This window comes from Rissa tridactyla, chromosome 9 (genome assembly GCF_028500815.1).
Source record: "Rissa tridactyla isolate bRisTri1 chromosome 9, bRisTri1.patW.cur.20221130, whole genome shotgun sequence".
In the NCBI taxonomy this organism is placed as follows: Eukaryota; Metazoa; Chordata; class Aves; order Charadriiformes; family Laridae; genus Rissa; species Rissa tridactyla.
The window spans coordinates 15,843,784-15,866,876 of NC_071474.1; the positions used below are offsets into that span (position 1 = coordinate 15,843,784).

The 23,093-nt window shown below is 36.7% G+C and overlaps 1 protein-coding gene across 9 annotated transcripts in view; it reads left to right on the forward strand.

Moving 5' to 3' along the window:
• Positions 1-23,093, forward strand: part of TCF12 (transcription factor 12) — a 174,930-nt gene that overhangs the window by 22,039 nt on the left and 129,798 nt on the right. Inside the window, exon 2 of one of the 9 annotated variants that reach the window (XM_054215483.1) lies at positions 977-1,032. The exons of the other annotated variants lie outside the window; for them this stretch is intronic. The gene's annotated coding sequence lies outside the window, so the exon portion shown is untranslated. The remainder of the gene's footprint in view (positions 1-976; positions 1,033-23,093) is intronic. 9 annotated transcript variants of the gene reach the window in all.

Sequence of the window (23,093 nt, forward strand, 5' to 3'; positions counted from 1 at the left end):
AGATATTTTGAAAACAAACTCTATATTACATGCTAACAGTGTGCTTTGGTCTCAATTGGGTTTGACTAGTAAAACCTACATTGTACATAAATATCCTTTAAGAGAAAAACAATGCCTTGACGCTCAAACAGTTCTTTGTAATGTGAAATTAAACTAGTGTATTTTGCCCAATTAGCATGTTATGACTGTTGTTTTATATTTGGTACTGGCTTTTTGGGGGGGGGGGGGGGGGCGCGCGGGAAGCTGCTTTACATTCTGTAAACCTCTGTAAAATCAACCAGGTTAGGATAAAAAAAACCAAGTATTCCAAAAATTGTAACTTTGTTCTCTCTTCTGTTACTTTAAATAGAATTTCTGATAGAGCTAGCAGGAACAATGTTTTAGAAAACACTGAAGAGGGGGGAGTGTGTGTGAACCAGTTTAAGGAATTAAACATTCCTTTAGGAAGGTGACTTACCTGTTCACCCCAATTTATAGGTTACATTTCGGCAACTTCTGAACGTGATGCTTGTTGTGAGGCTCTTTTCTGTTTTTTTCTTTTTTTTTCTTTGTAAAAATCATGTCTATTTTCTCTTTTTTTTTTTTTTTGTAGCTCAACTGGTTTGAGGTCCTTATTTTTAAACCTCACAACAGCTTTTATGAGAAGTAGGATGTTTGCACTGAAGCTTGCATTTGGGCAGACCCAGAAAGCTGGGGAAATTGGGAGGCAGAAGTATCTTCCAGGGGAGCTCAGGAGATTGATCCAGTTGAAACTGTTAGTGTGGGAAGGTTATTTGCTTTTCCACATGCCTGATGTGCTAGAAACTTTAGGGATACTTACCACTTTATTTGTTGTTAATGTGCAAGGTATGTGTTTGAGCTTTCGCTGTTTTGTTACTGTAGGTAGATGTTTTCTCCAACTTGTTGAAGAATATTTGTCTGAGTTAAGTGGTAATGACACAGAATATGAAAGCAACTTTCATATTTATTTTGGCAGGTTTGTGTTATCCAAAAACTCAGAACAAAGCTTAAAAGCATCAACAATTGTAAAGAGTAAGTTCAACTTTGAAGCTGGGAAATAAAGAACTGTACTACTCTGCCCTTGGCATTCTTCATGCAGGTGGCCACGTCCATACTACCACGTTTCTGTTCCTGGTTTTGGTGGTTGGGGATGTCTTTGTTCTGGCCTTGATCTGGAGTACTTCTTGATTTTTTTGAATTAGTTCTTCTTAATATGAACTTAGTTCTCAATTCCAAGGAAAAATAAAGATGGGCTGTTAAAGAATGATTGTTTTTTGTAACAGTTTGTTAGTGGTGCTGCTTTTAGTAGTAAGTGTTAATGTCATAATTAAAACTTCCTTATATAATTGCCGTTGGGTAGAAAGAAAAACAGTAAAGTTAACTTTTTGCACAGGGTAGATTTCAGTTTGTCTGGATGTTCAGCTGATGTTTAATTTTTTTTTTTAATTTTATTTGGTCATTTGCATTGTCCTAGACTTGCTTTCATCCATGTCATTAATATAGTTAACTGATTCTACGAGCATGTGATTCCTCCAGGCATTTGTACAATATGAACCATGTGAGAGCCAAGTCCTGAACGCTGTATTCTGTGTTGTGCATTTCAGTTAATCTTTCTAACATGTCTTGATAGACAAAATGCCCAGTAATTTTCTCTTTCATTGCTGTTCCTGGTGCTGTGATTTTTTTTTTCTTTTTGATACAGTGGTAACTTGCAGAAATGATGTTTTTTGTGTGGGTACAAAAAAGAATACATGATACGTGGTGTCATGTGGATATAAGTATCAAGAATAGTGACTGTGTTCTGAATTGTATTTTGATTCACTTTTACGGTATGTGTCTTCTTCCAAATGACTCAAATGAAGGTTGTCAGAATCGCCTTTGAGCAGTTTCAAATCTTTTTCCTTTTAAAAATCACTTGTCTTAAAGTTTCTTCTTACATGGATATTTCTGGAAATGTACAACTGAAAATGTAATTGGGAGGCACAGCAGTGTCTGCAGCCACCACCCCTGAACCAGTGGCAGATTTAGTGTTTTGAGACTTTTCATTCTCATGGTGCTAGGAATAGGCTTTTAAATATGATTTTAGCCTGCTTTTTGTTCTGAAGCCTAAATGCAGACAGATTAAAAAAAAAAAAAAAAAAACTAAAAACATTTCTTTCCATCCCTTTTGGAAATGATCTTTGATATATGATATATAGAACTAATTGGCACGTATCCAGAATTACACTATTGAGAATGATATTATTATTTCTTCTTAGGAAGTTTGTTGAACTTAGATAAAATTTAATAAGATAGGGAATGACTTCATTTTTCAGAAGCCTGATACCTTTTCTTTGAAAATCATGGGCACCTTTATGATGAAATGCAAGTTTGGTATCTGTATCTGTTGTGTAAGGACTGTGCCTTTTTTGTTTTCCTTTTTTTTTTTTAAAAAAAAAAAAGCTTACTGTAAAGCATGCTTACACTTGTGAAATACCGTGCTGTGTTCTGTAACAGCTGTAGTAATGAACAAAGTGGAAATGAAAAAGCAGTGGAGGTGTCTGGTGTCTCGTTTCTGCCAGGACTGAAGTGCTGGGCGCCTCTCCTCCTCGATCCTGCTCTATCTTTGAATGCGAATGGGCTGAGGCCATGATGCGGGTTGATGAATCTTTAATTCTGTTATAATCTCATTTCTCAGGGGAAAGAATCTCTCCTGGTCCTTTACACAAAATGCTTTTAGTCCTTGTGTTTTGATTGTTATCCCTAAACACATGTGGAAATTCAGTGAGCGTTTGCTAATTCAGTGAAATTTGTTAATTTTTGTCAACTTTGTCACTTTCTGCTTATATATTTTTTGGGGCTTTTATCTTCTTTTAAGTTCTGCTAGGTAATCTAGTGTTAGTATTTCTGTTTCCACATAAATTTACTCCAATGTATCACAGCTTCTTAATAATTTTAGAAGCTTGCTTTTTCTTGTTGGTCACTTTTTACTTTGGTAGTCTTCTGACATTTATTCTTACACACTCTTAGAATTCTTTGTTCTTGATTATTTTTTTCCCTGACCTTAAATGAATTGTTAGAGTATGTTCAGCTAGTATTTCCTTTGTTTGTTTTCCCAGACTTTAGATTAATTTACAATTGTCTCAGTTCAGTAAAAGATGTAACTTTAGACCAGTGAACATGTCAGTGATATTATTTGTGTTGTTAAAAGTCCACACTTATTTATATACCTGGTTTAGTTGGGGGGTTTCATTTGAATCATGCCTGGACTGTAAAAGAAGTATTGGTATTGTAAAGTTCCTACAAGACTAAGAATTTTATACCTAATATAATACACTTAAAGTAGTGGCATTACCTTTATAGGACAAGATATTACTGTTGGAATTTGGTTTAGATGCTGGATTAACAATCCTATATTATGTCTGTATCGAAGCCACTTGCATGTTGGCAATTTTTACTTTTACGTTTACATCTAAATTCACACAATCTCAGCCATTTTGGGACTATTGCTGTGTATTCTAATTATCTCTGTGCTGTAACTTTTTCCTTTGAGGGAAGGCAACTATGGATTTCTGTAATGGGTGTCAGCGAAGAGACGTTGTTGGCATAATGGCTCCAATTGTGCAAACCAATCTTCCGCTGGTGTCCCACAGCGCAGAATCCTTTGCTGAAGCGGGCTTTCTGGTTTTCTCCTGGCTTGTGCCAGGTGGATGTCAGGCTGGCTGCTCGCTGTACAGCTAACACTGCCTGAGCTTGGTCCTACTTTACTTTCCACAGCGAACAACTTCCTTCTGCTGCCAGCCTGGCTCTGACAGTGGAAAGGTGCTGTTCTGGTTTGGCTGTCCGGAGGGAAAGAGGTCAACCAGGATGCTAAGGTTTTTGGGGTGTGGAAACATGGGTTTAGGACCTTTGTCATCTGCCTATCTGTAATTCTGTTCTAACGACTTGGGGCAAGGCCAGTTGTTTGGAAGTTGTTGCCTATGAACTTTTATGTTTGTTTCATGGTCATTCACTCTCTTACAAGGTTATTTGTAGGGAAATAGAAGTCCAAGTGAGGTGTGCTTTCATAGCCCATAAATGCTGCTCTGTTGCTTTTTGGACATGCACTGATACTGGAAGTGCCTGTGCCTCAGTAGGGTGGGAGGTGAGAGCAGGCTCCGTCCTTCAAGTACACCCTTTTCAGTATGGCTGTAATATGCTTCTTCAAGTTGGGGTTCTGTTTTAATATGGCTGTTCAAGTATTCCTGTGCTGGATGTAACACATTTTGGCCTTTTTGCCTTTGTCATTTCTATTTTGACTTTCTGTTTGGGGATTTTGATGACTTCTTTTAGTGTTCCCCTCCTTAATGCTAGAGCTAGGCAAAGTAGTCCTCGGAAGGTGTTTGTGTTTGTTTCAAAAAAAAAAAAAAAAAAATTAATAAAATTGCAAGTCCATAGAAAATATTTTCTATAGAATATGTCTGGAGCTGAGAATGGAAAACTTTAAAATAAATGTCATGGTAACACAGGGTGCACTGCAGTGAAGGAAGCATCTTGGTGAGAGTTGATACCGTGAAGTAGAAGCTTGCTGAACGTGCCTGCATTTCTGTCAATGTGGCTTCCCTTTTGTGTTGTCAGTGCTGACTTTGAAGATACTTCCATGTAGTAAGTTGCTGCTTATTATTAAAAACAACAACAACAACAAAAAACCTTTTTCCTTATGCAACTTCTGATTCTACATGATATATCTGGATGTCTGTAGTTAGATCTGTGCTTTTTAGGAGTGACAAGTTGATTAAGAAGGTTGCCCTTTGGTTTTATATTGTGGCCTGGGACAAGTTGCTAGTGTTTTAGAAAAAAAAAAAATCTTCTCTCAGAAAGGAGCTGTACTTAAAACACTGCTTCTATTACAAGAATTATAAGAAATGGACACCTGGCCATAGGTTTGTAATCTACAGAAAGGTCTATGTGTCTTTTGTCTTTAAATTAAAAGAATTAGTATATTTTTTGCAGAATCGAATTTTTCTTTAAATTGAACAAACAGAAAAAAACTTCTAGGTATGTCCTCGTTTCAGTTTATACTTCAGTTTATAGAAGAGATTTTTTTTTTAAGTAGATGGTGGCAAGAATGGGTGACTAGCTCGTATAAGAGTATCCCTATTTTAATTCTTCCTCCTCGGCACGCTATATGCATTGTGCATGCACGATGACCTCCTGGTTACTCTTATAAATAAAATGGAATTTGTCTGTTTATCTATGGTTTGAGATGTCATTTAGAGAAATAAAGACCTCAACTGGTGTTGACTTAATTGATGTTTTGATTGGACAAACAACCAGGTGTGAAGTCAAATGATGTTGGCTTTTATGTTTTATGCTTTTTAAATATTTTTTCTTTTTTTTCCCTAAGCCTGGGGGTGATTCATGCTGAGATATTAAGGAACAGAGTATTTATTGTATGCTGAAGTACAGTTGTACAATTATTTTAATGTAAATTTAGTTACTGAATCTAACTAAGAGTAATAAGATAAGTAAGTACGATGTCAGGAGAACAGCCTAGATGCTATTTCTTGTTGCTGCTGACAAATCTGTTTTGGAAAATTGGTATCGTTGCTAGTCTAGATTATTTTCTGTAGGATTGTTTTGTTTTCTGGAGGGATGCAGATGATGGTATGAGAATAGCTGTGTATGTATGTGGTGGGCATGGGGTTAAACATAGTCAAAACTGCAAAGGTGAGGAAGCAAAACTTAATTTTCCTGATAATTACTGATTGTCTGTGATACTGCTGTATGCTGGTAGAGGGCATGTGTGATTGGAGTGCAGGGGTGCTGGGTTTTGGTTTTCCACTCTTTATTGTCATTACTTAATGAATTAATGGATACAGTTCTTGGTATTTAGTCTGTCAGTTTGCTTTTCCCATGGAAGATCATAATGTCCCTTTTTCATTGCATTCAAGAAAAATAAACTGTTTTTTACTGAGTTAAATATGCATGTATCATTACTGATTTCTTTAAGGGGACTTGACGTGTAGCTTAAATTTTCCAGCCATGTGCTATTACACTGTAAAAATGCTGTCATTTTGAGAAGTGAGATTTGCAAGAAGGAAAAATATTATTTGCTAGATAAACTCAGTATTTTCTGCCTTATAACTGTTACAATGATCATAGAAACCAGAACACTACTACCCTAAAACTAGTCACTTGACCATGGCTGTTCTATAATTGCTGTAAAATTTTCGGCTACATCACAAATGCACCATTCTGTTGGTGTTTTAGGTACTAAGCTTTGTCACAATACCTTCATTATGAGCTTAGGTTGGTCTTCCGGATCGTATGTAGTCATCAGGCTTTACATTTCATTTATAGAAAATGCTTATGAGCACCTTTTAATGTACTGTAATCTTATTAAGCCTAGTCGCTGGTGTTTTGCGTTAGCTTTGTTCTTTGTATCCCTTGATGCTGAAGGTTATAGCTGATCATAAATATAGTCTTGATGATTCTTGATGTAAAAAAAAAAAAAAAAAAAAAAAAAAAAAAAAAAAAGAGAGATCATAGCTTTAAAAGTACTTTGAATGTATACCAGTATTACATTTGGTTGTGTACAAACAGTAGTACTCTGCTATGTATTTACAGTTCTCCAGCATTTGACTCTAAGTTCGATTTACTTTTGAATTATTTTGGGGAATGTTTCATTTACATCTAAAAACATTTTCTACAGTAATATCAATGTCTGTTCTTCAAAGGTACAGACAAAGTAGTTTGGTGATTTTTTGTTATAAGGCTTTTCACTTGCATCCTTGAGACTTTTCTGTAAATCCCTCTTTAACTGTTCTTGACATGGGTCCCTCAAGGCGTGGAGTCAGCATGTGGAGTCTCGAGCGAGCAGACTCAAGTTCGAATCCCAGCCTGCTTGCTCGAGGATGCATTTTGCTCAAATCCTTAGGGGAATATTGACCTTGTCTTTCTTAAAGAAGTGGCACCTGCTGGTTAACCAGGAGGGACTTTGAGGGAATTCAGAAGAGGGTACTCTGGTCTTGGGTAGGCTGTGATATGAAACTTGGGGTTGTGAGGGCTAAAGAAGTACTTGGCTCAAGGAGTGGATGGATAGAAAAAAATATAAACTAAGAACCTTGGGAGGGAAGCACTGTTTTAATCTATACTTGATACTCTTTAATTCAGGTCTTGGCAGTTGTAGTATGGTTTTCCTTGGTGGTCCCTGTTGCTTGTTTCTTTGGAGGGTGCTGCAGAACATTTGGACCACTTTGTATGTAGAAGTAGTGTCTCAAATAGGTGATGTTAATTAAAACAAAACAACGTTAACTTGATTATTTTAAAGCAGCCTAATGTGGAGGGATCATCTCAGCAGTTATCTAAGTTGTTAATTTTTAGTTTGGTAGAATGAAAATAGACCAAGGAAAAACTCTGATTTCTGTTTGCAAGGTCAGTATATAAAATGCTATTCACAGCTTTTTATCTCATTTTGTAGCTTTATGGTCTGTGTATCTAATGAAAAGTAATATATTTGGTAGGAAGCAATGAGATTTCATGCTGTTATTTCCAGGAGATTGCTAATACAATACAAAACCAATGTTTGTCTCTTTTTTTGTTAGGTTTACATAGACTTAATCACAGCTATTGTGCAGTTTTGAGAAGAGAGTTAAAATGCACAGGGTTGGGTTTAAGCAGAGTTCCTTTCTCTTCATCCTTTCACTAAAAAAAAAATATTTAAATCTTCAGATGCAAGAGAGCAGGTTGTATAGTAAGGACAAGGAATATAATTTGTATTATATACAGGTCCAAATTGGCATTTAAAAAAAAAAAAAATTATTGAGTGTTAAATCCTAGACTGCATTTAGTAGGGTAAATTGCTTATAATTCTGGAAGCACTGATCCTGATAGGGAAGGGTGATAATTAGTTTCTAATACGGACAGAATTGCTGTTATTAGCTGTGCTCCACATGTTTGCTTCCCCCGTGGCATTCCTTGGGGTGCAGCAGATGGATGAACAAGGGGCAGAGGTAATGCGTGCCATGATCGGCTGCTGCTTTCCCCTGAGGATACTTCTAGAATGCTGATCTTCTTTTTTTTTTTTTTTTCTTTTTTTTCTTTCTCTTCTTTTTCAGCAACTTTGCTGAGATGTGTCAGAATTAAGTTATGGTATTGCTCCTTTATAATCTATTAATCCAATTATTTAATATGAATATATTCATGTCTTAAAGAATGGGCTGTTGCATGTGTGCTGGTATCTTAAATCTTACAAAGTCAATATCATGCTTAAATACTTTTCTCCGTTCTGTGAGGTTGTGGCATTAACAGTCTGATGTTGCCTGTTAGTGTTATCTGATCTTTTGTAACACGATCCAACTCCTTTTAAGTTGGAAAATGGATATTATTGTGGCACCTGGATGATAGAATGGAGCCCGCTATTGAAAAGAATTGTCCTTTTTATTTAAATCTATCCAGATAATGTCTGCTCTATTTTTTCTTTCTTTCTGATCTTGATTAAAATGTAGGCCGAGGTTGTGGGGAGGTCTTGGTTTTCTTTTTTGTTTGTTTTTGAAGACAAATCTATCCAGGGTTGTAATGTAGACCACCCTCCCTGTTTGCCATCCAAAAGAATAGAGTCTTGCTTAGGTAAGAACATGGAGAGGGTGACTTTCCCGTACTCCAGCGGGGAGGAAGGCCAGCCCTGGTGCCCAGCTCTGGCCTGGTGGCACCACTGGAGGTGCAGAGCATGCAGGGAGCCCTGCCTTCTGGGAGATGGGTGTGGGCCACGTGCCTGCACACCCCTCCTCTGAGGGGTTTCTGTGGAGTGCTCTGTGTGCAAGTGTTGCACATATGCTGATTAGAAAATATTTTCTTTGGTGCTTTTCAAATGTTTTCACTTTGTTTATATCTACCTCTAGTCCTACTATTAACCGACATCCTAAAAAGTCCCTCGCCAGCTTTCTTGTAGGCCCCCTTAAGGTACTGGTAGGCCACTATAAGGTCTCCTCAGAGCCTTCTTTTCTCCAGACTGAACAACCCTGGCTCTCTCAGTCTGTCCTCATAGGAGAGGTGCTCCAGCCCTTTGATCATCCTCGTGGCCCTTCTCTGGACACGTTCCAGCACGTCCATGTCTGTCTTGTAGTAGGGGCTCTAGAACTGGATGCAGTACTCCAGGTGGGGTCTCATGAGAGTGGAGTAGAGGGGGAGAATCACCTCCCTTGACTTGCTGGCCACAGTGCCTAAACTGAATTCCTGATGGATATCTACCTGGTTAAACTTGAATTTCGCTGTGGTTGCCAGCCATGTCGTAGTTTATACTGTTGATCAAGGCAGAAGAGATTAACAGCAGTGGAACACTGGATTGACCCAACCCAATGCTGGGTGCAGCATTAAGGTGGTGGTGGGGGGGGAAAACTCCAACTCCCATCATGAATGATTGGCAGTGAAAGCATGCCTTCCAAGAGGCGGCTTCCAGACAAAGTGGCTGTTCTCGTAGCCGTTTGGTTTTTGTTTGTTTGTTTTTTAAATTTTCCTTTCTGATACTGACAGTAGAGAACATCAAATACAGTACTTGAGAAAATGTTTAGGCTGGTGAAACAACTGTAAGTGAAGGCACTTCCCTGTGATAATGAAGTAAGTGTAGTGTTCAGCACACAGAATTAATGAGTTCACATCTTTGGCTGAGTCTTAAGTAGTACTGTTGTTTTAAATTAAACAATTTCTGGAATAAATGAGAAATTCCTCTATGTGTGAGTCATCACAGACACAAATAGGTCAAATTTGCAGTAAAAACAAAGTTGTACTTTCCTTGTGGCTCCTTTTAAAAGTTTGGATGTTGGTGTCTGGCATCTAATGTTGGATGAATAGTTCTCTTCCATTTTATCTCCCTTATTCTTACACATCTTCAACATTCTAACGTAGTATTTTGTGTCTATATATTATAATAAATCATTCAGTAGAACATATGCAATATTGTGCTTAATTAAACACTAATACACAGCTGTAGCAGATCATGAAAATTTACAGTTCTGGTTTGTATTCCTAAATTACGCATAGCTTTATTTATCTGGACAGTCATTTTATGAGTACTTATTTTGCGGATTCTGTTGCCCGTATGCTAACATCTGTAGAGAATAGTTCTAAAGAAATATAGCTCTTTTCTAGGTTTAATGTCTGCCTCTTGCATTCTCAAATCACTCATTAGAGAAGAGCAGTCCTGTTGCAGGGTTCTTTTTCTTCTTTTTCTTCTTTTCTTTTTACTTTGTTAAAGTGTCTCCCTTTTTTAAAAAAGCCTGCTAAAATCTTCTAACTTTTGGTGACAGAGCTAGTTTCTGACTTCTGCTGTGGTTAAATTGCTTCTCCTGAATCCAACTCTCTACTAAGAAGTCAGAAGAAATGCTGTTTGCAGGGATGCAGCTATTGATTTCTCCAGTGAGGATTTTGGCAGTGTACCAGATAATAATGTCTGATTAAAAAATTGTACAGATACTTTGAGGTGCGGGGTTTTTTTTTTTTTTTTTCAGGTACAGCTTTGGACTGCATCTTAAGAAACTTTGCTTAAATGGTGAGATGCAGTCTTATAAGAAAGAGAGAGGATACTTCTGTATTATAGCTCAATCATTTGAAAGTATTTCAAAGATTCTGGGTCGTCTTTACAGTTAGTGAACTTTCTCCAGCTTTAGATCAAATTATTTTTACTCTTAATTCCTTTCAGATGGATTTTGTTTACAATTGAGTCAGAAAATCTTTTGCTGAATTTGCTGAAATATGGATTTGGGAACTTGACAGAAAAAAGCCTGATAGAAAATTTTACTCTATTGGGAAGAGAGTGACCTTTTCTAGAGAGGGATATGCTGTCAGTTTCAGGGGTTTCTGCAAAATGTACTTTTTTTGTATCGATATATAGCTGCTTAATTTCTGTAAAGAGGCTGCTTGGTCAGATTCACTCTTTTGAAGTGCTAAGACAGACATAGCATTGGAAGTTTATGTTGGCACAGTATTCTCAGAGAAATTAGTGACTTTAAACTAAGATGAATCCCCATGGTTAACTCTGCAAGTTTGTCACCAGGGACATCAAATTTGCTGAAACTCTCTCTGTTTAGCTCATATTTTAAAATATTTTTTGTGGGGTAGTTGCAATAGAAAAACACCTTCTTTGCATTTTTAAAATGATTTGTGAATTTCAGGGATTTTTCTTTTTCTTTCTGGTTTTAACCTGGATTCTGTAACTGGAATGACTAAAGGAAGTAGTGATTTATTTGGATGATAGTTTATATATAAATATATGCGTACACACACATGTATTTACATATTTATTTATTTTCTAGACTGTGGAACCATTCCAGACTTTTATATTTTTTCAATGCTTTTTCTTGTCTGTTTTTGCTACCACATATTACAGATGTGGGTATGCAGTGGAAATCTGTTGACAAGGAAATTGCACCTTCTGTCTGAGGTTTGTGGTCTTTCTAGCACAGTGATTTCAAGTATTTTTCGGTTGAAAACTTGCAGAAGACATCCTTTATGAGATAGGATTTCAAGTAAGTTTTTTAATAAATGCTAATCCACTTAAGGCTCTCAGAAATGGCAGAGTACTTCAGTGCTTCCTAAAATTAGGTGATACTGAAGTTGTAGGGAGACAGTCTCTGTCACCGCGTGCAGCGGTTCTGGCAATGTTAGTGAAAGATCACGTTTGCCAGCTAGAATGGTGTTTTTTCTGAACTGTGGTAGACAATTCAGAGTAGTGCATAGCCTGGTGCAAAACTGAGGATGCTGCTGTTATTGGTACTACTGATGGTGGTAGTCAGCAAAAAAGTTTTGCTCTGAAGTAGTTACTCTGTTATTTGATAGCTTCACTGTGAATCTGGACAGCATGAGTTATTTAATATTCTGATCACGCACTCAAGTAATTCCTTCACACTCTGGCTGCTTAAATAGGCTGAAGAGTGCAGAGCTCCTTGATGCAGGGAATTCTGCTGATGGGATTTCTCAAAGGTCGTGTTATTCAGAGAACTTTTTGCTTGCTTTGTCTGCATAGTTGGATAACATGAGTGTTCTGGATTAGCAGGTGGATTCCTTGGTTTTAATGCAAAAAAATTTCCAACAGCCAAGACCCTGACTTGGCAGAAGCAGGTTCCTAAACAAATGCTTTGTGAGATCAACCTGTCGACCACTGCTGCTAGCCTCTGTCGCATAAGGGATTGTCTGGAGACAGCCAGATCCAAATACAGTAACTGGATGTGTGTTGAAGAGGATGGAAACTTGGGAGAACCTTGGAGAAAAACTATTTCCCAAAGGGAAGGATTGGCAGTCAGGAAATAAATGATGATCTGTAGCGTGTCCTAAAGACCAAATACAATCAATGGTAAACAAACATAAGAGAATGAGGTTAAAGTATTTAAAAAACAGTGTGAGTTAGTCCTCCAGGGTGAAACACAATTTTGTTTAAATCTGCTCTGTTCGTATTGACCCATTTCAGAGCTAAAATATGGTTTCTGTGTCCTGCTGGGTTAGTAGATATGGCAACTTTATCTTGCCTCATAGTGTTGGTGCCTGACTGACTATTTGTTGAAAATACTTTGGAATTCCAAACCGAAATTTCATAGATGAAATAGGCATTCCCAAATGTTATTGTTGGAGGCTTGTTAGATTTTGTTGTTGTTATTGGTTTTTTTGCAACTATCTTTTTGTGGAAAAGACTAATAACTGTGAGCCTTTCCTTTTCGGTCTCATAACTTAAAAATGAAATTGCTTCTCTCTCCTTCATGCAAGGAGCAACTGTATCTGAAATGCCTGGATCAACATAGAAGAATTGCATGTAACCAAAAGAAACAAATCAGCCATTTTATGTAGCAGGTGTTCTCCGTGCTAGTTTGCTGCTGAAATCAATAGAAAGTTGTGTGTCTCATACAGTTTCAGAGAAAAGGTGCGATGGTTGGAATTCTCATGATCGTTCCCACCTTATAGCGTATTAATAATGCATGTAGTATTTTATATCTAACTCATTTTCACTATCTAGTAAAAGAGATTTTACTTGTTGTACAGTATGTATTTTAAATTTTCTAGTTGTGTTTGAGCAGGTATTTCTCAGTCTTCCGCAAAGACGTTTTACTGTAGCATATACATTTCATGATATGAGTTGAGCAAAACTTGGTGGTCTGGGAAGTAATTTTACCATTTGATTTAATATGGAAAACTTCATAAGTAAATTTGAAAGTAGACTCTGCCATCTATGCATTCATTTTCCTAAGCAATTGTCTATATAAATTCTTGACACTAAATTCATTAAACAGTTATTCACAGCGGTGGCTCTCTTCTGCCATAGAGAACTGGTTTTATTCAAGTATTACTCCTGTGATGAACCACTTCAGGAATTTTGTTTGTTTTCATCTGCTTCCACATTGGATTAATCAGAGAAAAATTATATAATAGAGCATTTGACACTTTTAGAATAGTGACCTCTACAGGTGGTTCATTCTTCCTTCTTACACTGCTAGTGGCCTTGAATTACTTCTATTGCTTTTGAAAAGTAAACAAATCCTACAGAGAGATTTTTGCTTTCCAATGAGGCTAGCAACATCAGGGGACAAAGAAAAAAACCAGTAAAAACCTAGCTAAAGCAGTTAGCTCTTATTTCCCCCTATCTCTCATCAATAGCATATTGCCTCCCACCCCCCATAAGGTTTTTTTTTTTTGTGCCGTAGCCATTTTTGCAATCACAAAGTTCAGTCAGAACATTGAAGTTAAAAGTGCTCCATAATTTAAGAGCGTTCATGAAGTTGATTTCTAGACTTGTTTTAAATACTTTTTTTTTGTTGTTGAAATATGTGCCGTCTGTGGAAACATATATTATAGGGTTTTAGCTAACTCACAAACTTATGTAGGATATTCATCCTTTTTTATTTAGTATCCTTGATACTTTGAGGACAAAGTACTTTTGCCTGTGCTTTGAGTTCCTTGATGTGATTTAGATGCAGTTTGGAGCTCTCAGCTGCTGTTAACAAGGTGCTGTGATTGAGCTAATCAGCCCTGCTATGAACTGGCTGTGGTCTGGAAGCTTAACAGCCTAAAGATTGCTGCAGTTACAGACTTCTAATTTTGGAGCTGTCTTAAAAATGGCTTTGAGTGGATTTTCTTGTGTAAAAGATGGCATGCACATAATAATGACACTGTTGTAATTGTAGTCAGTATTTTTCTTAGGCAAATGTCGAGTTTGATAGACCTATTTGAAATACAGATGTTCCCTTCTATAATTTCTGTATTTTCTGTTCAGCAGAAAACTTAACAAAATCTTGTGAACCTTGTGTTAGAGTGAGGGATGTGGGTGTGAAAGAGGTGTAATTGACTCTCAACAGGAAAAAGCGCTAAGTACCACAATAGATCAATATAGGCGACACATCAGATTCTCTGTTACTGGTCTGTAACTAGCATTATAGATGGCATTACTCTGGATTTAATTGAGTGCAGTGAGTACAGAATTTTGGCTTCAAATGTACTTCATTCTTAATGGAAAATAAGATGAAGTGGCTTAGTTTCATCTGTATTTTTAGAATGTTTTGTAAAGTAGTAAACTCTGGTTTTATAATGAAAGAGTTAAGAACCTTTATTCAGCTGAAATTCTGTATGAATAGGAGGCATTAGATTTTTAAGACTTCTTAAATTAGTTCTTGGATAACTTGGAGGCTTCACAGATCTTAAAAGGTCCCATAATATGTGAAGTTTTTTGTTCATTTTGAACCTTTTTTTCATAAAAGCAGGTATAGATTGTTTCTGCATGCTTTTTTTAATCTATTATTCTGTCTTCTTTTTAGTGTAATATTTCATAGTTTTGTTTTTTTATTTTCTCTTGTTTCTCCCATAATAGGTTCAGCATTAAGGTAATGATATACTCTGAGTCCTTTAGGAAAATGAAAACTAGGCTAAAGAGATCTTAGGGGCTGAAGTGCGTACAATGTTACGGTTTCTTGATAATTGGTTGAGAATATATATCTTACTCAAGGCAAGTTATGCCCTGATGTTTAAAAATTCAGCAGTGAACTTGAAAATGTAAAAGGAAGTGGCTTCAGATTTATTTCTTGCTTTTTTAAAAGAAAAGCCAAGCAAGGAATAAAATCCTAATGACAATTCATATTCTCTAATGTAAAATTGATATCGGAATCAGTGATGTATACAAAATTTTTTTTAAAGTCCAAATTGCATACATATACCTGTGATGTGCATGCTTACTTTCTTTGTGTGACCTTTTAAATATAAGCTTTACACCTTAAGAAATATACAATGAAGTAGAACAGAATTGGTACTGGAGCTCTTTGTACTTGAATTTTTACATTTATTTCATGTGCATCCTGCAAGGTGCCTTAGTGTGTATTTGTTTAATTCACTGAGCTTTCATATCACTTGTGAAAATTCAATAAAGTGTTTGTGTTGGTTTGGGTGTCAGGGAAATCCCACATGCATCTGGAATGGGCACAAAAGGACACGAATGTCGTCTAGTATAGCCCTTCAGTTATGTGAGCATAGTACATTCATTTGAATTCAGGTGAAGAGTGTTTAATTATGAATTCACTTCAAGTATTTCTTAATTTTCTTAAAAGTATGTGGGCTAGCCTTTTCTAAAGGAATATGCTCTGCATTCTTAGCCCACGTGAACACGTGTTGTGGAGCTGTATGTGATGTTTATTCTGAATTGCCCTATTACATGTTGTATTACATGTACATATTACAATATGTAATAATACATATTACATTACAAGAACCTTCAGAGTGCTCTCTTACATCAGGGAGGGAAGGTCCATGGTTTTCTTCTGAACTGATGTCAATAGTCCTTCACATATAAATTGGGATGCGAAGAGACATCTGACACCTTATTAGCTTTCGCCAAGTGTGATCTGCAAATCACTTAAGTGATAGTATGTGGAAGGGTAATAATATTTTTGTGATTGGAATATAAGAAATTTGTTTCCAAATACTGAATCACGATTGTCTCTTTCAAAAAGGCAAACCCAGTTTTTTAATTTCTTTATGTATTTAACAGAATGTGAAGAGTCTGTCTCCTGTTAAAATTATTTGATAATCCTTATAAATGGTAACATTTTATTTTTAGTGGCTGAGCAAAGCTGGGCACTTATACAAACTTCATCGTATTGCAGTGTTGGAGTAAGAAAAAGTAAAGTACAAAGAGAAGCAAAGTCTGGAAGCTGTTGCCAAAGCTAAAAGCAGTAACATAAAGAGAACCGAATGCAGGATTTAAGGCCAACAAAACTTAAATTCACCACCCAGAGAGGCAATGTGTTTAAATTGGCTTGTTCTGGCAAGGCTTAGAATTCTAAAATACAAAAGAGCAAGTGGGCAATAGTTGTTTATAGAAGGAACTTATTTGGCATATGGAACCCAAGATTTTTTTTGTCTAAAATTCAAAGTGTACTTAAAAATTTTTAAATAAAGATTCTTACTTTTTGTCTTTTTAATGACAGCAGAAATAGAGGGAAGGAAATTTCTTGGGTTTTGTTGCAATTTACTTTGAAGTAATTTACTCTTCCTCTAAATTTTGGCTAAAATTCTAGTAAGCGAAGGATAAAGTATGTGTGAGAGTGTTCTGGCAGTGGTGAACTTCCTGGTAACCTGTTTCTGCCCTGACACTGAGCGTATTTGATATTTTTAAGATTTTATGAAGCTTATTGGTGTTTGATGTAATTCAAACATGCATTTACTCAGTTATTTTTCTCACACACTGGCATAGTATCAATGATCCAATAAAGCCAGTAGTCCCAAAAAAGACTGCAGGATTTTATGCATCATCACAGTGGTGTCTTTTTTTCCTTTCTTCTCTCTCCCTTTTCATTTCCTCACTCTCCTTTTTTCTTTTTCTTTTATCTCTCTCTCTTTTTTTTTTTTTAAATGTAGCCATTTTAAAATATAGAGCTAGTGAATGCTTGGGAAGTGATGGGCTACTTCTCTGGCCCTTCACACAACCCTGACTTTGGCCTTGTGTGATTCTCGTGCTCTCCCCTTCCTTTCTGCCAACACTGGTGGTGCCCTGGCCCGGTGGTGAAATACTTCTGTGAGTTAATCTGCCCACAAACCAACGAGGGTTTTTTTTTTTATGGTTCTGTTTTCTACTAGTTTCTTCCTGCACTGGTCCTAGAAATCACTGGTGCTAGTCTGGGGGAGGAGGAGAGTGCAAAGCTGGGCTTTGGGCAGTGGGGAGAGCCAAGTTGCCAAGGGAAGCAGGATGGCCACCTTTGGGTGGCAGCCAGCCCTTAGCTGTTAGGAAGACAGGCTTGTGTTTGCATACAGAAAACTTGACTCATAAGCTGTTGTCTTGCTCTGGTTCCCACATCAAAATCCCTTGCAAGGAGTCAGTGAATGCTGCTTGCCTGTTTGCAGGCTGACTCTGTGTGAGGAGACATGGCTGTGCTGCAGCTGCGCCTTGGCTGAGGGCTCTGCTGGCAGCAGGGACCTGCTCTGCTCTCCTGGGGACTGAAGGGCTTTAGGGTCCTTCTACTTATTCTTACACGCACCTGTAATACTAATCTTATGCTATTTGTCCTAATTTTAATGTAAAATCATTAGCCTCTGTGTTCTCATTAACTATCCCTAGAAATGTGTTCTTCATTTTAAGGTGTAAGTTTTATAGGAATGCAAGTTGCGAGGCTATTTCATGCTTTTGTAGAAGGAGAGACTTTTAAAACATCCCGGGAGGAGGAATTTAAAAAAATAATTAAATAATTAGTTATTGATTGCTGTTTGTTTTTTGACTACAGACTCTTCAAGTTAATGTTTGGAAGTGTTTAATACTGTATTATTATTGTAGGAAGGCTAATTACCAGGCAAGGGTGCTTTTCACCACAGAAAGGTTGTCTACCACATTTTATTGGCTTTCAGCATTTTCTAGCTATAACCTACAGAACTGCTGTAACAGCATGCTTTGAGAAGCAGCAGCAAAATTTTTTGTTTATTCAATGTGCAACTTTTCCTCATTTAAAAAAAGAAGGAAAAAAAAAAAAAGGCAGGCATGAGTGTACTTTAACAGCAACAGGTATGTCAGCTCCAGCTGTAATGCTGTTACAGAATGAAGGCAATTTAAAATGGGGTTACTTGAATATAAATTCCAGTTCTAACTTTTCCATCAAAGTTCTGCTTCTGAAGTGTGTATGGTTTCTAAGTGCATTTTATTAAGAGTGTTTTAGCTCATGTAACACTTCTTACAAGAAAAGCATTGAAAACTCACATTTCTATAAAAAGTGTGATATCTAGGATTTAAGCCAAGGAGAAATGTTATGCAGTCCAACCAGACTATGGAGTATTAAATGAAAAGCCAACAGAAGTAGTAGAAGGAAGAGCAGTGAAGTCTTCAAACAGGAAGAAAAAAAAAAAAGTCTTTGGTTAAGAACTAAAGTTGGAGAAACCTTGACATCTTTGCTAGCAAATGTAGGTGTTTTTGGACTCATTTCCACCAGACCCAGATCTTGCCAGATTTAGTAGTTACTTTCTGGAATAGAAAAATAAGTTATTTTTTTAGTTAGTGTGATACTAATAAACTTTTCAGAATAGTTGGATGTTTCTGCAAAATTAGCAATGTTAAACTGTTGTTCTTCAGCATTTAAATATCATAGGGCATAGTAGGGAGTTGTGACTACTCCAGAGTTGTTACTTCTGTGTTACTGATCCTCTAAAGGTATAATTTTTGTCGTTGGAAGGTAATCTTTCCAGGCTCATAAGCTGTAACAACGTGGATATAGTAGCAGAATAGTGTTAAAATGTGGATGATCCTGAAGTGCAGCAGCAATTAGTAGGTCAGCTAATAACTTCTGCTTGTGAAGGAAGAAACTAGTGAAGACAAGTGTCAGGCAACTTACTCCTTCAGTGAACTGTGGTGAGGCAGCTTGGTTCAGTGGGAGGAACAGCTTTCCTCTTGAATAAAGGGAAAGTGGGAACACCTAATGAACAGAAACAAGTGGTTTTGGGGATTGAAGGTAAAGTAGACTCCCTCAGGCATCACAGTTGCTGCAGTACTGCTATGCATTAGTGCAAGGCCTGTTAACATCAGGCAGCGATCCTCCTTCTGCCTCGTTTGTTGATGTAGGAGACAGAGCTGTATCATATCAGCTTCCCAGCATTGCGGGCACACCGTCACTTACTGCCACTCATGCCCAGCGAGCTGTCAACACAAAGCCTGCCTGCCTGACTCAGCAGGCAGCTAACAGCCTAGCCAGCAAGGAGCTACAGTCAGCAAATATTTGGGCAGACTTAATGATATCTGGGAAATTTAAAAACAGATTTCTCCCCTTTGACAGAGAATGTCATGTTTTCTTACTTAGACAATGGGGCTCAAAAATACCAATAAAATCTCTGTCAAAGTGATTGGAAGAAATGTCTCGATGTTGAGGAAATAAAGGTTTCTTGGGTGTGTGTTTGTTTGTTAGGTGTTTCTCTCCTTTTCTTGTCTTTTTTTTCTTTCCTTTTCCTTTTTTTTTTTTTTTTTTTTTAAAGGTGTCTGAGGGCCCTGCTGGCAGCACAGGCTGTGCCAGATCTCCGTTGGTTGTTCAGACTGGGTTCTGGCTATGACTTTGGAAGTAATGGAATTATTGAGAACTGTTGGTTTTGGGCCTCCGCAAAAGGAGAACATCTGGCAAGAGCTTTACTACATTCCAGGCAGCTTATGGAGGGGGAAGCACTAGTTACTGCAAAATGCAGACTGGAAAAAGTAATCTTTGATACTGCAGGCTAATGCTAACTTCCATTAGCTCAAATTCTCGACTGTATAAATGCAGGTAGAGAAGCTTCTTGAAAGTTTTTAATTGTTTACTTTAACCCTTTTTTTTCTCTTTCCTAAAATCTGACTAAAAGAGAACGCATTTTGCTCTAGGCATCTGTTTTACTGAGGGAATAGGTGCTATCTTTCCCTTGGACAAACCAACAGGGCACTTTATTGTGCTGCAGGGCAAGCGATGAAGCCCTAACCTTGCAAAATATTCTTTCTTGGGTGAAAATGAAGAAGTATGGAGGGTTTCTTCTTTATTTTTGGCAAAAGAGGAGAGAGATAAGTGAGCCAGGTTGTAATAATTGCCTAAGTCAACACTTGCTGTATTTATTCTATTGTTTTTTCACATGTAACTTAGAGCTAGCCTGCCACATCCCTGGCTCAGATGAACGGATATGCAGTGCTTGCATTTATCCGTTAAGCATTCTCCCCTGTTTGAATACTGAATAGATGAACTTTGTTTTTAGAGTTAAAAGATGATGTTTAATGCTAACATGTTCATATAATAGACACTTTTCCCCACCTGAATTGAAAGAGCCAGAATTCTCTTATGAAGAAGTTATGTTCACACAGCCCCTGATGTGTAACTTCTGCTTTGTTCAGTAATGAGAGTTCAGTCCTGTTAGATGTGCTCTTTAGAACAAGCAGTGGTAAGAACTCTTCTTTTTGAAGATATGCCTGTTTAGAGGTAAACCTGAAAACCTTTCAAACTTCTTTGTATTCTATATACTTTGTTTTATGAAAAGCATACGATGCTAGCATTTTGTTGTTTTAACGTGAGATGCCATGCTGCTGTTAATAGATAGACTTCAGATTTCAGTAGTGTAGGGTAGCCAAAAATCTGATATAGATACTGTGTACCTTAGCAAAGTACAGGTTTTCTTCCATATGCTTTTAGGAAACGGCTTGGTCTAGATCATCTGAAGATCAGACTCAAATTTCTGTCATCTTGAGTACCTATCTGTAAATATCTTTGTTTCCAGTCATGTAAACGTGGAATTGCATTGGCATTTTCTTGGCTATACTGTATATTATACTTGCTGTTTTACTTAAAGCTCAAGATCCTGTCTCACTAAGATGCAAGGTTTTTGTCTCATTCTTTATTTCTCCTGTGATTCACCTACATGAACTTGGAAATTCAAAGTATATGATGTTTCTCACAAATGTATTTTTTCGGCTCTTTTTTTTTTTTCCCTCTGCTCAAACTCATTGGTATGTCAGAGGGTCTCTTTTTCCCTAAGAGGTCTGGGTGTTAATTAATGCATTAATGATCTTCTAAATACCAACAAAGTGCTTTTAATTTGTTGCAATTGGATAATTTTAATTGTACGCGTATAAAGATGCATGAAAATCATCACCACCATGAAAAGATATTGACCTCAGCTTGATCTTGAAGTTTGTTTTCAAGACGTTTGCTGGACACCTTGTGATACAGTAAACGACTGAAAGTGCTTTTTCTTAACATTTTTCAACAGATTGTTAGAAAAGCTGTCACACTTGCAGTGGTTTCTTTGCTCATGAGAGTTAGTGCCTGTAACTCCAATTGTATTGTGTTCTGGTGCCTGACTTGGCTGATTTCTGCACTGTTGTAATACAGTTGGTAACAGTAGCTGTTGACCATGAGGCTATATTTGAATATTTTTGGCCTGGTGTGTGCAGTCTTGTGACTCTGGCCTTGATTTGGTGTATATATAAATATATATTTTTAAAGTGTGTGGTTATATAAAGCTGTTGAGTCATAACTGAAGTAACCACAGGAAAATTTGCCAGTAGAATGGATTATTATGATAGCTAATGTCATAGGGGTGAGACTTGCTAGCTAGAGCTGTTCAGGCTGATACTTCATGGTTCAATACAGAGAGGAAAATAAGCAGCATGATGCAATTTAGTAGCAGTTTAGCCATGTGTGTGTTTGCATGTGAATAAAAGCTCTGGGTTATATCCCTGCTAAAGGCTTGATCTCTAAACTGGTTTACTTTATTCATATTTGTAACAAGGAAAGTATCAAAATATAGTGTGTGTGCACACATGTAAATATTATTTATATACAGGATATAATATAATCAATGAAGATTACCATTTACATTTTTCTTTTAGAATTTTAACCTTTAATTGGATGGAAGAATAATATTAAAGCTTGTATTAATAAAGGGAAATATTTTTTCAGGGGTGAAGAATAGTTTTACTGTGTAGTGCTCTGAGCATCTCTCTGGATTTGTAAGGAAATTCCTTTTTTCTTTTTTCTTTTTAAAAACAAAACAAAACATTTAAAATGCTAATTTTTATAGCTTTTGTCATTAGCTTATGTTTGAACTGGCTGAATAAGCACACATAAATAACAAATGTATTGCATACAGCATATTACATGCAGTATGGTAAATATAGTCTCCTCTTTGAACTGTTCCTGATGTACTTTTTCTGGCAAGATGGGTGTAGCAATGTTCAGTTTTCTGGTTTAGTACAGTTTGGGTGGGAAATGCCATTTCCAATTTTATTTTGAGTAGGTTGTATTGTATTTAAAGTGTCCAGGTCGTGCTAGGTCATTTGGTGTGTTTGGTGATGTGATTTAGAGTCTAGGAAGTAGGGAATATGAAGAGAGAAAAGCAGGTAACTTCTGACTTTTCTGTAAGAGAGCTGCTATTACAGGAATTAATAACCTAGTGTTGTTCTTCTTAGGGAATACATGGGCCTTATTACAAGAAATGAATAGGATTGTTTGTAAAATTAGGTTAAAAGTAGTAATTGCCTTTTTTTTTAATAGCAAATTGTATTTAGGTAATGAGTGGAAACAAATCTAAAACATACTTGATAGTTATACAGGAACTGTATTACTGGTACTGACTTCTGATGTTAATAGACACTGTTAAAACAAATTAGACCTTTTCATCAATTTTCCTGAACCATCATGATTTTTTCCCATTTTCTTCTGACTTTATACAATGCAAGTATCTTGTTGTAGTAGAAAAAGTTGAAGTGTATAACCCTGCAGTTATATTCTGACCTGAGAAAATACTGTTCTTGCAAATAATTTTCTGTATGACAGTATAGGTTTTAAACAGTTTTCCATTAAGAGAGGATTCAATTTGCTGATATGTTTTAGGTTACAACCAATTTTTAACACCTGTCAATGCTAATTTTGGTCAAAGCTTTGGTTATTGCCCAGGCAAGTTATGTACTTGCTGTACATTCCTCCCATTTGAATAATTTAGTTCTATTGAAGTTTTAATTGTGATTGCTTATTCTGGGGATAGAAATTAACTTTGTATAGCATATCTTATTGCCTATTCTTAAAATAATTTCCACAATAACTGGCATAGCAGGTGTTTATTCTTTGCTATGTCAGATAACCACGCTCTGGAATTCTCCAGGATAAACAGTGTTTCAAAAA